Source organism: Eumetopias jubatus, unplaced genomic scaffold (assembly GCF_037043125.1).
Source record: "Eumetopias jubatus isolate StellerSeaLion01/CBP00866 unplaced genomic scaffold, mEumJub1_p1.0 scaffold_6, whole genome shotgun sequence".
Taxonomy (NCBI): domain Eukaryota; kingdom Metazoa; phylum Chordata; class Mammalia; order Carnivora; family Otariidae; genus Eumetopias; species Eumetopias jubatus.
Window position 1 is genome coordinate 120,567,712 of NW_028274812.1, and position 16,768 is coordinate 120,584,479.

Below are 16,768 nucleotides of genomic sequence, written 5' to 3' on the forward strand. Positions count from 1 at the left end.
TGATGGTTTTTCTACATTTCAAGCTATTTCAGTGGGAGAATTTGTCCCTCCGGCCCACCTGTTTCACAAATAGAAATTCAAAGGCCAAATAGTTCAGTGAAAAGATAATTGGCCCTAAAGTAGAAGTTCAGAACCTGAGTCTTCATTCATGGTCTGAGGATGATCTGTCAGGGGTTAGGGATTTTAAAGTAGTGTATTTTTTGAAAACTTTATTCATGCACATACAAGAGAATTCAATAGATACTCACAAATATACAAAAATAAAGAAGTCGCATGGTAACCCCTCATTCCCCCAGTCACCCAAGTTCTCTACCCCAAATCCAGCACAGCCATGTGTCTTATCAGAAAAATATATCTGTGCCCTAATGTCTATTATTGCATCAAGAAACACACTCAGGACACAGACTGGGAGAAAATACTTGCAAATCACATATCTGATAAAGGACTTGCTGTAGAATACTCATAAAACCCTTAAAAAAGGACCAATAAGAAAAGAACTCATTTTTTCTTTTTTTATTATGTTCAGGTAGCCACTGTATAGTACATCATTAGTTTTTGATGTAGTGTTCAACGATTCATTAGTTACATATAAAAGAACTCATTAAAAAAATGAGCAAAAATGGGGGTCGGGGCTGGGAGGTGTGGGGGATGGGACTAGAAACTCGGGGGAGGAGCTTGAGCGCCAGCCCCTAGCCGGGTTCAGCCAACATTCCTGTCGGGGCTCTGGGCTCTCGTTTTTGTGGTCCGGGGTGGGGGGGTGTTCCCCGGCGAACCCGGAGACCAGCACTCGCTTGCCCTGGAGCCGCACTGGGGGATGGAAGCAGAGAATGCGGGCAGCCCTTCCCTTCAGCGAGGTCGAGCTTCCCCATGCCCATGAATGATGGCTGGGGCTCCTGATGGGGCAGTGGTGAGGGAAGAGCAAATGCGGCACAAGTTCCAGACCCCGTTCCTGCTGGCGAACCTGCACACGAGACCCCCAAAAGGAAGGAAAAAGAAAACCCAGGGCAACAGAACCAAAACATCCAGTAGAACCCCAAAAGCCTGCTGAGGCCAAAAAATCTGACAAGTCCACAAAATCAAAAGAAAAGCAAGAAAAGAAAATTACAGACACATTTAAAGTGAAAAGAAAGGTAGACCGTCTTAACGGTGTTTCCGAAGCTGAACCTCTAAGACCCTCCCGGACATTTTGGCCTTCAATCTGAACATTGTGATTCTTGGCATAAACCCAGGACTAATGGCAGCTTACAAAGGGCATCATTACCCTGGACCTGGAAACCATTTCTGGAAGTGTCTGTTTATGTCAGGCCATAGTGAGGTGCAGCTGAACCCAGTGGATGATCACGCTCTACCGGGAAAGTATGGTATTGGATTTACCAATGTGGTGGGAAGGACACCAGGCAGCAAAGCTCTTTCCAGTAAAGAATGTTGTGAAGGAGAACGTCTTCCCGTGCAGAAATCACAGCAATATCAGCCACGGATAGCAGTGTTTAATGGAAAAGGTCTTTATGAAATTTTTAGTAAAGAAGTTTTTGGAGTTAAGGTTAAAAACTTCGAACTTGGACTTCGGCCCCATAAGATCGCAGGCACAGAAACTCCCTGCCCTGCTATGCCCTCATCCAGTGCGAGATGTGCTCAGTTTCCTGGAGTCCAGCACAAAGCACATTAAGCTGAGAGACTTGAGAGATCAGTTGAAAGGCGTTGAACCAAACACAGACGTTCAAGAAGTGAATGTACGTTTGATCCACAGCTAGCCCAAGAGGATGCAAAGAAGATGGCTCTTAAGGAAGAGAAATATGACCCAGGTTATGAAGCAGCGTATGGCAGTGCTTATGCAGAAAATCCATGCAACGGCGACCCTTGCAGCTTCCCTTCCACGGGGCTAACTCACAGCGGAGAATGAACTTTCCGGGACATTCCAAATGGGCAGTGGATGACCCAGTCCTTTACAGACCAGATTCCTTCCTTTAATGATCATTGTGGGACACAAAACAGGAAGAAGGAAACCACGCTTAAGAGTGGTGATTCTCAGCTCTACCTAAATGCTGCAGTTTTAATGCAGTTGTCAAGAAGTGGCCCTCAGTTTGTTAACTGAGGCATTTTGTTAGTATTTTACTCTGTGATAGAACGATGGTTCATTTGTGTGGTAGAATCAACTGGATGAACCTAAGCAAGTTGGGAAGGGAAAAGGAGGACTTTTTGTGTATGAGTTTTTGTATTTGAATTAACCATCATTCCAGCTTTTTATAAACTATATTTCCTTTATGAAGAAATTGATCTTCTTTTGGGAGTCACTATTAATCTGTAATTTTAAAATGAAACGGTCTGAATATTTATACTTGATTATGAACTGTGCATAAACCCAGATACACCATTATTCCTTTTATGCCTAAGAAGGGCATGCTAATCATAATTACCACTGGAAAAGGGGCCAATGTGTTTGTTTTCATATATGAAGTTAATCCACAGTGCAGTCTATTTTGGTGTTGTTAGTGGGGTTTGATGGGCTCCCTGAGTCGTTTTCACACTCACACCTCTTTGCCTCACCAATGGGGAGATTTGTGAGAGGTGCAGCGGAAATGTAAAGTGTGGCCTTCCAGCAGTAAGGCTAGCCTGGCCTTCTCTGATGGGGCACCAAGGCCTGGCTTTGGCCTCCTCACCCCAGGCATTAATCCTCTAGTAGAGGCACAAATTGTTCTGGGATGGAAAGCTCCAGAGAACGCAGTAGACCTTCTTAAGTTTGTTGCTTCCTCTGTGTTTTACTTGAGAGATAGACATTTGATAGGGAAGGAATTGAATTTTTCTTACACTAGCTCTCACCATTCTATTTTTATCTTCCTTGGCTTTCGGGGTATAAGGGGCAAAGTGGTGAGAAATGAACTCTAGGGCTGAGCAACAATATGCTGGAGGTGTTTGATAATCTTCCTGCAACTGGTGCTTGATATACACGAGATGGATTAACATAACAGATTTTTTCTTGCCAGGTATATCTAATCAATAATTGACAAAACCTTCTCTGCATCATTGCTGTCCGTTACTGCGGACTAAGTGAGCCTTGTGTCAGGGTGAGTTTGCAGTCACGTACCTTTGTGATTTTCTAATGCCTTTTCCATGGTGCTACAAAGGGTCCAGACCTCTAGGCCTGGGGGATAGTTAAGCTGGGTGTCCAGATATGCCATTTGCTATTCCTGCTGGTCACTTCTGAATATGCTGATTTCATTCAAACGCAGGGAGCATGCCGCTTTTCAATATGAAAATATTTATGAGGTTTTCTTTTTTTCTTTCTTTTTTGAGGTTTTCTTTTTTCCTAAGGGATCATACACCCTGTTCTTCTCTATATAATGAGAGAAACAAATTCTTGTGAATCTTAACATACTTTATAGCTGCGGCTATGATGGATTTTATGTTTCCCTTAGTCTAGGTCAAACCGTGTAAAAACTATTCAGCTCATGTTATCTCACTCACGTACTGCACTGCTGTTTGCACCGACGTTTTATTTGGGGGCTTTGAAATGCCTTGCATCAGGGTTTAGGAACAATGAGTTCTTTCTTCATGGGACTATGTAAAACATGTAAGTGGGAATTGCTTTGCCATATAATGATTGTAGCCTTGTAACAAAAGATTTTTTTTATTTGAGTGGAGAAAATACTCTTTAAATTATGATGCATACTCACTAGAGAATGGGTTTGAGGATTTTCCAAGCATATAATAATGGTGTTTTTCATGACATATGAAAGATGAAGAGTAAATGTTGATATATGACAATATGAGAATTTTTCATTAAAATATTGAAAAAGGTTTTTAATTCGTTTGAAAGACTGACGGGTTTCACAATAAAAATATTAAGAATGATTATTAAAAATGTGCAAAAATTTGGAGAGCTGAAGAAGATACACTCATGGGTAACAAGCATATGAAAAGATGTTCAACAAAAAGTGTCACCACGGAAATGCAAAAGACAGCAACAGTGATCTGCCATCACACACCTGTTAGATGGTGGGATTCCAAGCGCTGATAGCGTCACCTGCTGCCCAGGACAGGGAGCCACAGAAAGCCTCAGTCCCTAAGGGCAGGAATACAAAATAGCACAGCCGCTGTGGGAGATGGTCAGCAGTTTCTTATAGAGTCAAACATGGACTAAGCACACAAGCTGCTGATGCCCCTGTAAGGTATTTACCCAACTCATTTGAGAACTCCCGTTTGCACAACAACCTGCACGCAAATTGTCACCGCGGGACAGCCCTCACCTGTGGGCTGCACCTCCTGACTGCCTTCCAAAGACTGCTTTATGGAAAGGGACAAAGCAAGAGAAGGAACGTCACAGGGAGCATCTGGGTAAGACGACCTTAGCCAGGGGGTGAGGGTGAACTTCATCCGTGACGAGCAAGGGATCGCTGTATGTTCTTGCTGTGGCGTGTGGAGAACGGCCCAGCCAGGTGTGGTCTTCCCAAACCCCACAGCCTCAGTCAGCCTGATTCACGGTGAGAGACAGTCTACAAGGTACCCGAACCATCTCCTCAAACACTTCAGGGCCGTGAAAAATGAGGACATTCTGAGACACGGTCACAGCTAGGGGAGCCTGAAGGAGACATGATGGGGACTCAATGTGGTAACTTGGATGGGGTCTTGGGAGAGAAAACAAAACCATGACAGCAAATCCCGTGTGGAGATCCGTAGTAACGTGTGAATGTGGGGTCGTTAGCTGTGACAAATGCATGACGGTGAGATTGGTGTTAACGACAGGACAACTGAGTGTGGGGTACCCAGGGACTCTGCACTACCTCTGTCACTTCTCTGTGAATCTCCAACGGTTCTAAGATAAAGGAGTGTCTTTTGTAAAATAGCCCTCAGGGAGGGAATCAGTCCAGGAGGAACAAGGATCTACTCTTCAATTTTCCTGGGCTTGTGGGGAGGACAGATGGAAACTCAAACACGGGACAGGGCTCCAGAGCGCTCCTCTCCTCAGATCCCCTCCCCACCCCTACACCTGCCCCCAGGGCTGCTCAGAAGGCCCCTTCCTCTGCCCCGCCCCGCCCCGCCCAGCCCATGCCCAGACTGCAGGTCAGCCCTCTGGGCCTGACTCAGCTCAGCCCAGTGCTCCCCCTGGCGGTGCGGGACCGGAGCGCCGCAGCGCCCCCGTGTGGCCACAGGGCTGAGGACAGGTGACCTGAGCGCCCTTTGGGCTTCTCCCCAGGGACCTCCCCAGGGTCTCCCTGGGTTCCCAGGAGGGGCACAGGGCTGTGCACACAGGGGAAGCCCCCATCCGGTGTCAAGTCCTCAGTCTGAATTGTCTCCAAAACTACATGCTGACATAGGTGGTTTCTCCCCGTTGAAGGACCATGGAGTCTGGCCTCGGGGAGGAACAGACTTCAGGCCATCACGGCTGGTTCCCAGGTCCGCCGTGGACCCCACACACATTCTGGGTGCCCTCAGTCTCCTAATGAGACCTTGACCCTGGAGTCGCTGTCACTTGTTCCTGCTGCTGCTTCAAGGCGAACGGGTCCTCTTCCAGGGAACCAGCTCTGGATTCTCAGTTCCTAAGGTCAGGTAGAAGGAGGGGAGGAGGGGGGGAGGGGCTCCGCTGGGGGATGGCCTGGAACCTGGGGCTGCTCCTGGAGGAGTGAGCAGAGGGAGGAAGTAGTGACATTAGGGGGTGGGGGCCAACAAGAGTGCAGGTGGAGGAAGCCGGGACGAGAGTCAGGGGAAGGGGTCATCTTAGGGACCGTTGTGGGGGAGATGGGTACTGACTGGAAGAGGCGCAGGGACTTCTGGCTGGGGCCCTGGTGGAGGTCCTGGTTGTCACCTGATGGTCATCACACAGGGCTGAGCTCTGTCATCGGTCAGGAAACTGTACTTAAGTTCAGGCATTTTCCACACTGACACTATGAATAGTTCAAACATTCCGGAAAGAAGGGAAAAACAGAGAGGGGGAGGTGGTTAAGGGGCTTCCCCTCCTCCAGAGCAAGACCCCCTCATGCTGGGGAGGCAGGGGCATCAAGGAACTGAGAGGAAGGGGAGCAAGTCCCGTGTACCCTGAAGGGCCAGCCCTGGTTTCTGATTCTGGAGTTTTCAGATTCCCACTCCCTGGGCTACGGTTTCTCAGCCACTTGCCGTCCACCCCTGTTTCACAGCCTCTGCCACCTAGAAACCATCTCTACCTGTGAAGTCAGTGGAACCCCTGCTCCGCGAAGAGCAGCCGCAGGGCCTCCAACAGGGGGGGTCCCAGCAGCTGGAGCCATGGAGATGCCATCCTGGAGCTTGGAGGCTGGACACCGCAGTGGTACAATGACATCAAACAGGACTCAGGGCCCAGGCTTCTGCCTCACATTTCCTCCTGGACCCGCATATGTCCCCTCCCCTATCCCCAGGCCTGCAGAACCCGAGCGTCTGAACACCATGCCCAAGATGACCAAGGGGGGAAGCTCCTGTGCAGGGGTCAGACCCCACCTTTTGGAACCTGGAGGGTGGTCCCCCTCCCCTGCCTGGAGAGCCCAGGACCCTGGCCTGCTGCCTCTTCCCACCCTTGGTGCAGAGAAGGAAGACCTCTGTGTTTCTTTGTTGGCAAGCTGAGAGGGACGAACCTAGAAAGGGCTAAAACTAGAGCTTGTACAGGTGATTGGTCTGAAAAATGATCCAGTACAGAGAAAAGAGGAAATAAGAGATGGGGAGGTTTTAGCTGCATTCCACACCCTGGTTCCAGTCACACGAGGACAATGGCATCCTTGCTAGTTTTGTTTGTTCACTAAGACAACAACCCCCCCCGGATTCTGACAGCCTGAGTTGCATTTCTGCCACTTTCAGCCAAAGCATATCTGTGGAATGTATAAGGAGTCTCTTCTCCTTTATAAGTCTAAAGTCAGTAATAGCATAAGCCACGAAAGCTCTGTCCCAAATTTAGACAACACGGCATACGATTCCCTGCCTCCTAAGACCTGGCCTCTTCCTCCTTCTGCGGCACCGAGTGGCCTTTTGCTCTATGAGATGCTGCAAACCACACACAGGAATGCGGTCCTCCCGGCAATAGCAAAAGGCCCTTTCCTTGTGCTGTGCACAGAAGCTCACTGAAACCACACTCCAGAGCATTCCTGAGGTTGGCACTAGCAGACAATGTAAAGCTGGTTTTTCAGAGAACTGCTTCTCCCCGGTGAGCTATTGTTTCTTTGCAGACCCCACTCACACATACACCAGCTGTCCCTGCAGAAGCCTGGGCTCCAGGTCCATTGATAGGTTCCAGCCTATGGACAAGCCAGGTCCTGCAATCCTCATGGGGACAAGGAGCCCAAGACCCCATCTCGTTTATACCTGCTCTCGGAGCTCAGAGCCCCTTCTCCTTGTCCGAAGAGCATCTTGGGAGATCAGGGGCTACATTTTGCCTCCTTCTGAGGTTATCTCCACCGCAAAGTGAACTCCGGAGGCACGTTACACACATTTGTTCAATGTGCATGTTCGATGTGTGGGGCGGGAAGCTCGCTGGGCATGAGCGACGGGAGGATGGACCTCAGATGTCTGATGTCTTGACAGAGAGCCCCCACCGAGGAGCACCCCCTTCCAGCTATCTGGCCGTCAGTTTGTGGTTACAGCATCCCCCAGCAGAGAAAGTCAAGTTTGTTGTGCCTGCAGAATGCAGGGCCTTGTCCTTGTCGACCTGTGTCTCTAGAACGGAAGCAATGTTGTGGTTTGCGACCCCTGCAGGCATGTCGATGCATCTTGGGAAAGGACATGGTTCTTGGCTAATTATTATACAATCCAGGCCTGTCACTCCAATGCTGCGACCCCAGGTTGCACCCAAAAGAAGACGTTGGTATGAGCCGAAACCTTGGAGTTACCGGGGCCTTAGTGTCTGTTGACGCCCTTGCTTCCCCTGGAGCGACTTTAATAAAACCCTGCCCTGCTCTGCTCTCCTTTCCTGTCCTGTGATTCTACCGTGGCAGCAAAAAGAACTACGGCTTCTTTCCTTCTCCGGGTAACTCTCCCCAACACACCTGTCCTCATGAAGAGTCCTAAGCGAGCTCAGTATTTCTTGTCATCTCAGGTTGACCTGTGACGGGAGGACGATGTGGTGAGGAGTGTGAAAAGAACTGGAGATGGCAGAGGGGTCGTTCAGGAGGGAGAGGGCGGACAGAGGCCACGAGTGCAGCACCCCTGCCGAGGCCTCCTGACCCGTCCCTGCACGGACTCTCCTCCGGTCCCGTCTCCTGTCCACACGGCGCCCCAGCGGCCTCCTCCATGTGGACGCCCACGCCAGGCCACCTGCTCCCCTCCCTCCCACCTGTTTCCTTCCAGCCACGAGAGGAAGCAGTGGTCCAGCCGCAGCCCCGTGCCCGGCACTGTTCTGAGCACGTCACAGGGGTCAGCTCATCCCTGCAGCATCGGCCACGGGTCAGGGGAGGAGGCTGAGGCGTCCATGGATAAGGAGTGTGTTTGGTCCCGCAGCTCAGGGGGTGATGGAGAACATTCTGGAATCCGGTTGGTCCGGGCCCAGGCCTGCCCGCTTCAGCTCCATGCTGCTGCTGCCGCCGCTGCCGGCCACTTCCCTGCACCCGGTCCATCCTGAGAACCGGCCCCACTGTCCCGGAGCCAGGACTTCTCCCCAGCTGCTGGCCTCCACCCACCATCCCTCCTCTGTCAGCTACCTGTCCGTCCTGGGGGCTCGGGTCACGTGGCCCCTGCTCAGGGAGGATGTGCTGAGCTGCTCCCAGGATGGGGTCCTTGCTCTAGATTCCAGATGCCTGTCTCCTCAGGCCGAACGTTGCATAGATTAACACACCAAGCCTGTTTTACCTGCTTGCGGCTGCATCCCCACTGCCTGGCGGATAGCAGGTCCCAAATGTAGATCATCAGAGTCAGTAAATTACTCGGCCTCATCAGAAAGGCCTCCCGGAGAACCTCACGCTTCGGGTGACGCTGGGCCGGATTAATCACATCAACATTGTACTGAAAACAGCCATCTTGTGTTTGCTTTTAGCCTGATGCAATCACCTTGCTCACGACAAGAGTTCAGATGTTTGAAGGGTGCTGTGTGAAGACTTGTACTTATTGTTTGACTCTAAGGGATCAGAAACGGGTCATTTCCCTAGAAGCTTCAGGGAGACAGAATGGGGCATCATCAGAAGGTTCGTGTGTTTGGGGTTTAGTTTTTTTTCTTTTCATTTTCAAATTAGACTTCTCACAGGAGTGACCCTCCTTCTCAGGTGGTGAGTCCTCCATCACTGAGAGATTCCACTCCGTGGGGTTGATGCTGCCCAGGGAACTGTGGTGTCATGAGGGACCCACCGCACGCCCTCTGACCCCCGCTCCTCCCTGGAGTTGCTGCAGGAGATGGGGCGCTGGGGCGGGGGGTCACACGCTTGGGCTCCACTAGCTGTGTCATCAGGCACTTCTGGTCGCCTTCCTCACACGGGACAGTTACGCTGTGAGAGGAAGAGCGGGCTGACGTCACAGAGTCAAACGTGGCTTAAACTCCGTCTCACATGGGAATTCTTGTTTGTTTCTTATTTTGTTTTCATGTCTCTTTGCCTTATGATAACCTACGTCAATTCTTTCCTTCTCCATTTCCCATTTATTTTTTTTAAGATTTTAGTTATTTTGAGAGACAAAGAGAGAGCATATGCAAGCCGGGGACGGGCATAAGGTGAGAGAGAATCTCAAGCGGACTCAGAGCCCAAGGCAGGGCTAGATCCTAGGACAGAAGCAGAAAACAAAAGTCAGGTGCTCAACGGACTGAGCCACCTCGGTGCCCCACCCATTTCCCATTTCTGATTGCACCATATTGTGTAGCAGCACAGGGAAGAATTTTAAAATGGAAAAAACCAAACCCTCCCCTGCAATCCCTCTACCTAATGGTGTTCTAGGTTAATTGGACACTTAGGTAGTCAGGGCCAGGGTCCCCAACAAGAAAACGGGGAGCATGACAGCTACGACAAACCCGCCCTAGCATCCTGTTTTACACCTTCGACGGGACCACGATAGCATCCTGTCTAGCAGCCTCTACAGAGGGATCTTTGCAAAACATCCTGACACGAAACAATTAATCATAAAATATTGGTCACTGGGGCGCCTGGCTGGCTCAGTCGTTAAGCGTCTGCCTTCGGCTCAGCTCATGATCCCAGGGTCCTGGGATGGAGCCCCGCGTCGGGCTCCCTGCTCCGCGGGAAGCCTGCCTCTCCCTCTCCCACTCCCCCTGCTTGTGTTCGCTCTCATGCTGTGTCTCTCTCCGTCAAATAAATAAATAAAATCTTGGAAAAAAATAAACTATTGGTCACTATCACAACTTGGGGCAGTTAGTCTCCAGACGTCAGCCCAAAAGACCAGCAACCCGTGAACAATAACCCCATAGTTAGACAGGTGCGTGATCAAAGCCCTGACTGGCACACCCTAGCAGCCAATCCACAGGGGCCGGCGCTCAGGATGTTGAAGATAGTTCCTCGAAAGAGCTTATAAAAACCCCTAGATTTAAACGCCAAAACAGCAACACTCTGGGGTCCCCTCCCACTCCGGGAGCTTTATGCTATCACTCAATGAACTTTGCTTTGCTCCCCACCACTCTTCCTCTGCTCTTCCTCTTCATTCTTCGCAGAGGCATGACCAGGAACCACAGACACTAAGCGAACAAAAATCCTGTAACAACAGAAGAGTAGCATTTTCTCGGCTGCAGTGCGGTGTGAGCCAGGATGGAAGGATAGCTCTGGCTCTAACTAGAACCATCGAGAGAAGAGGGCACGGAGGCCCGGTGGCCCCTGAGCCCCTCCCTGCCCCACCCCAGCTCCATGTGCTAGAACATTAAAGCTGCTGGTGCTCCGGAGGGCTGCAGGGGAACCCGAAGTGCGGGTGTACTGGGGTGAGAGACGATGAATGCGCATGTTTCTTCTCCTTTCTCAAGCCCACGGAGCAAGATTAATTGTCGCCTCCCCTCTGCCCTGCTGCTATGTGTGGCTATGCGATGAGTTCCAGCCAGTGCTGCCTGCGCTTCTCCCTGCAAACATCCATACCAGGAGAATTCATCCTCAGCAGGCACAGGGTGAGGATGGAAGGGAGGGGGAGGGGCGGAGGACAAGCCTGGGTTTTGCCTGTGACCCTCCCCCTGCCGCAGCAGGAGCGCTTAGCCTGGGAGAGAGGGGAGAAACCCGCACCGGCCCTTCCCTCCACTGGGAGCTGCTGGGGACTGAGATGTTCCTGACCTCTGCCCACAGGGCCGCAGCCCTGCAGCCCAGCGAGCGCTGGCCCCCGAGGAACAAGGCCCCGGCTTCCTGAGCGCACAGACCGAGAGAAGCCCAGCTCTGCTGCGCTCTTGGGGTCAGACGGAGATGCGCTGGTGCCCGAGTCCGCAGCCTCCCACGCGCGGGGACGGGAGCAGGAGAAGCCCCAGCAGGGGCTTATGTGTTTATTTTATTTAAATAAACTGTGTTCCTCCCGCCGCGGGGTGTTCTTCCTGGTTCTAGACGTCTCCGCCAACAGCGTCCGTCCGCACTGCAAGCTCTGAGGCTCCCTGACCGCTTGCCTCTGACGCGTCCCGGTGTCCCCCTGGTCCTCTGCAGGTTTCTGTCACGTCAGACATTCCGTCAGTCAGCGACTCCTGCAGGCAAACCGCGTGCAGATGAGGATAGTGTTAACATTTGACCGTCAAGACAATAATACAGTGTGTAAATAAGGTTATATATGTATAACATATATATACATTATATATATACACATATATAATACAATGTATAAATAAAGGTTATATATATGTATATAAAAGTTACAGCCTTTCTGTGTTCTTTTTTTTTAAAAGATTCATTTATTTATTTTGAGAGAGTGAGAATGAGAGAGAGAGAGAGAGAGAGAGTACATGAGAGGGGGGAGGGTTAGAGGGAGAAGCAGGCCCCTCCCCGAGTGGGGAGCCCGATGCGGGACTCGATCCCGGGAGTCCAGGATCATGACCTGAGCCGAAGGCAGTCGCTTAACCGACTGAGCCACCCAGGTGTCCCTTGGCAGCCTTTCTGTGTTCTAACTAAACCGTGTGTTAGAAAACTGCTTCCAAATGATGTAAGTTGTAGCACATTTCACTTTTACTTAAGGCGTTATACAAATGTCTCAGCTAGTTGTTAAGATTCAAAACTATTTTGTGATTCTTTTTGTATAGTTGTCATTAGTACAGTGATAGGCCAGTGTGAACAAGGGGGCCCCATAAAAAGTTTTCGGTGGGTTCATCATGAAATTGTCTTTTATGTATGTGAACTAAATTGTTCATGATCCTAGATCTCCTCTCACTTTAACAACTGCATTTAGAATATTCCCCCAGTAATATTGTCCGAAATTCTTATGTATAATATCTCTGTAGTTCACTCAGTCCAATAAATCATTTATTATAATGTATTTGATCCATGTGATTGATTTTATTATTAAATCCATATAGTTTTGTAAATGATCAGGGTTAATTAAATTAAAACTGAAAACTTCTTTATGTGTTTATTTTATGTAAGTTATAATCCAATCACATAATTTATTAAATAATCTAATTGTTTTTCTCTCTTGATATAGGCATTTTTCTATAAAATGCTATGTCATGGGGCAAGTGGGTGGCTCAGTCGGTTAAGCCGCCACTCTTGATTTTGGCTCAGGTCATGATCTCAGGGTTCTGGGATGGAGCCGCATATCATGCTCCAGGCTCAGCGGGAGTCTGCTTTAGCATTCTCTCTCCCTCTCCCTCTCTGCCCCTCCCTGGCTTGTGCACACCCAAGAGTGCTGTCTCTCTGAAATAAAGAAATCTTAAAAATAGAATAGAATAAAATAAAATGCTATGTCATATTAATTTTTGAAAAAAGTATCATCTGCCTTTTCCTCTTTGATTCCTTTATTCCTATGTATGCTAATTAATTCTTCTTTTCTCAAATTAATCCCGATTCTGTAATGAGTAATATACCACTCTGTTAAAGCTAAAGACAGTATTGGCATCTCCGTTCATAGACAAGTCATTAAAGCCAACTCTCTGAAAAAAAGTTTATTTCCCAAACATTTTTCTACTCTGATTGCACGATTACTTATAAAGTGACTCCGACGGGTGTGAGTGACATCACGTTCAGCTGCTTTTGCCACCTTAGCGCTGTGGGAAGGCCAGACCTGCCCAGTGTCATGCTTTCCATTCAAATATTCAGATACAGCATTGAATCTTCTCGGATGTTTATTTATTTCTATTTTTAATTTTTTTTACCACAGACCCATGTAAGGTAAATGCCATCATTATACATTTTATTTATCAATTCTCATTCCCAAGATTAGAATTTGCTATGTAAATTCACTTAAAGTAAAATGCAACTCAAGTTGTGATAGGATTATTTTAAAAAATATTTGAATTTCGAGTATAGTTGACACAATGTTCCCTTAGTTTCAGGTGTACAAGGTAATGATGTGACAAGGTCGCACATCATGCTCTATTCATCACAGGTGTAGCTCCCAGCTGCCCAGTGCAGCCCCCTTACAGTATCATTCACTGTGTTCCTCGTGCTGTGACTGGTGGTATTCCTGTCACTTACTCATCCCGGAACTGGAAGCCTGTGTCCCCATTGCCCCTTCCCCATGTTCCCAGCCCCATCCCCGTCCCTCTGACAACCGGCTCAGATGATCATTTACTGGATGCGTAATACCTGTGAACAGATAACCCTGTGAATACAAAATGTACTGAAGTAAATATTTAAAGTGATTTATTTGAGTTAACATTTTGCTGTATCATCCTGAAATCACTGACCACAGTGACTCCTGCAGGACCAAATGAGAACATCCAGAGATTCCTCTAGAACTCTGTCTGAGACCGGAACTTTGTGGCAACACGGACACGGTCTGTCCCACCTTGTAGCGGTTTCCCAGCTTGTTTGAGCCCCGATGACAACACCCGATGCAGTGAATTCCTCGCATCAACAAAACCCTCATTCTTACAAGTCTTCAATCGAGCATTTAAGTAAGTGACTAGAACACAATCTTGAAAGCACATGGATATGGATTCATTGCCAGACTGATAACTTTCTTTTTAAAGATTTTATTTATTTATTTGACAGAGAGAGACAGTGAGAGAGGGAACACAAGCAGGTGGAGTGGAGAGGGAGAAGCAGGCTTCCCGCTGAGCAGGAAGCCCGACGCGGGGCTCGATCCCAGGACCCTGGGATCATGACCTGAGCCGAAGGCAGACGCTTAACGACTGAGCCGCCCAGGCGCCCCACCAGACTGATAACTTTTCCCACACGTGTCTTACTCTGGTAGACGCAGGGCGGCCGCCTGCAGAAGCAGGGACAGAGCCCGTGGGGACAGGCATGGCTCCCAGTCTGGTCACAGCCTCGGTCACCGCGGACGACGCTCGGCTTCACCGCTCAGAGGACAGTGCGACCTTCTGATGACACCGTTTGCATGTTTGCTGCTCCTATCACCCCGTCACTATTAGTATAGAAAGTTCTACCGTTCCCAAGACGTTCCCGTGTGAAGCTCACTTATAATGTTCTTCAACTCTTCTTTTTGATGTGGCTAACGATTTCTGGTGTGTTCTGAGCGCTGACACCATGTGCTCAGCACGCTGAGCTCTCACACAGCTTGGCGGCGTGACTGCATGTCATGTTCACGCGGCTAGCGAGAGCACGACACCAGTGAGTTGGGACAAGGTAGAAGGGAAATTTTTAAATTGTAGAAATGCCAAATAGTGCTTCCTTTGCAGTCAATCATACACAATCTCTGCATTCGATGGGTGCACCATGGGTGGTGGGATTGGAATATGACTTTCACCAGGGGCAGGGGCAGGGCGCGTAGATGTATAATTGTCTTCCCATCGCGTTACGTTGCGTGCCCTGACTCTCCTGTCACACACGCACGTGTGCGCGCACACAGACATACCCGTGCATTCCCCACATGTGCATCACTCAGTAAATCCTGGAGCCGCCTCTGAATCCCCTGCTTGCTCCCTCAGGACGGCGCTCTCTGCAGCATTTCCCCTCAGCGGGGACGGGTCCCTGCATTTCCTGCCTTGGGTTCTGCTCCTGTAGGAGGGCTCCTGGAGCAGCCATGCATGGGATCCAGAAAGTACCAGAATTTCTGGAGAGTGGGTCCCTTATCCGGTGGGACACAAATTCTCAGGTCCTTCTCCCTCATGATCCTAAATTTTTTAAAAGATGAAATGGGAGTATCTCAGACCCCAGTTGAATTTGCAAATGTGAAGGGAGTGTGTGTGTCTGTCTGGGGGGGCTCACCATCCTGTAGAAGTGTGTATGGGTATCTGTGTGTGGAGGCTTGTATATACATGTGTGAGTGAGCATGTTCAAGCATGTCTTGGGTGTTTGTATAGATGCGCGCTCGCGCGCGCGCACACACACACATGTGTGTGTGTGTGTGTGTGTGTGTGTGTGTGTACGCACACGGGCTGCTCTGAGGATTCCTCATCCTTGCCTCCAGCCTGGCCAGTTCAAGCTTGCCCCACCCCCACCCCAGCGGTTGTAAGGGACAGAGCAGCTCTCCGTCAGCAGCAGGTGAGAGGGGCTCGGGGTGATGAGTGATGGGGACAACTGGCATCTTCAGAGTAGGAAGAAGAAAACAGGAGCTGCATTGGTGGGACTTTCTTCCTCCCCAGGGTTCTGCCTGATAAAAGTGTCAGACACTGTTTGAAGGATGTACATGAATCATTTAAAGTTTCATAATAGCCATATGAGATGGGGAAAACTATCACCCCCGGCTTATAGTCAAGGAAACCAAGGTCACTCAGAGGTTAAGGGACTCAACTGGCTGAGCCATGATTCTAATAAAACAATCAGGTGCTGCGCCCAAGTGCCCACCATTTCTTTTGACTCCTGTATACTGTTCACCCGCCTCATTAAGAGTCACCTCCTTCTGAGGCTCTGGCAGCTTCTCCTTCTCCAGCAGTGAATCTGGTCAGGAGTAGCCATTCCTCACTGTCCCTCTAGGTGAATCCATGGGGTTTGAAGTGACAGGAGAGCTGCTTGTACATTGGCTGCAGGAGTGTGTTTGCTGGAGGTGGCAGGAAGGGAGGTCACATCTGGGCTGTAGGCAATCAGTGGTGTCTGCATCTGGGCTGTGAGGTGGGCTGTGCAGAATGCGGAAAGGGGGAGACCAGCAGCGGTGGGCAGGGTTCATTCCTCACTGTTCTATTCACAGTTTGCAAGCACATCCTGTGTGGGCCTGAGAGACACTGGGGTGACCACTCATGTCCTTCCAACCCTGCTGTCCCTGATTTGCCTTCTTCCGACTGACTTCCTGGTGACGCCTGCTCTCCAAGGTGAGAGGGGAGGCGAAGTCTAGCCTCACCCCTGCTCAGGACACTCCTCCCACCCTGCCTATAGCTCCCTCCTCGGCCTCGCAGCTGGAGTGAGAGGAAGGGAAGTAGGATGGTAGGAACTTGACATTCATGTTGTAAAGAGAAAGCAGGATTTCTGTCTTCACGATTTCATGTGGGCACATGGTCACTCAGATTAAAAATAGATTCATTCACCAGCCTCCCCTGAGGTTTCCTTCTCTGTGTGACTACATTCCAGCCGTTATGGTGATGCAGAAAGAGGTAGTAGGTGTTGCCCTTAGAGGTGGGAAGCTTCCTCTTTTTCTGCTCTCCCTGCCCTGTTCACGGACCACGGACATAGTCTTAGGTGCCCTGGGTCATGCTAATAAGGGAACTTCCCCGGGCATTGGCACCAGCCCTGTGGTGCAGAGCGGCCCTACAGCCCCGAACGGCTCGCCTCACACATGGGACACGCACACACAAGCTGCTGTCCCGCTTACACCACTGTTAGCTGGGTTTCTGCTGCAC

General features: G+C 49.7%; 1 pseudogene; it reads left to right on the forward strand.

Moving 5' to 3' along the window:
* Positions 1 to 814: 814 nt before the first annotated feature.
* On the forward strand, positions 815 to 2,013 carry LOC114204157 (G/T mismatch-specific thymine DNA glycosylase pseudogene; annotated as a pseudogene).
* The last annotated feature ends 14,755 nt before the right edge of the window (positions 2,014 to 16,768 follow it).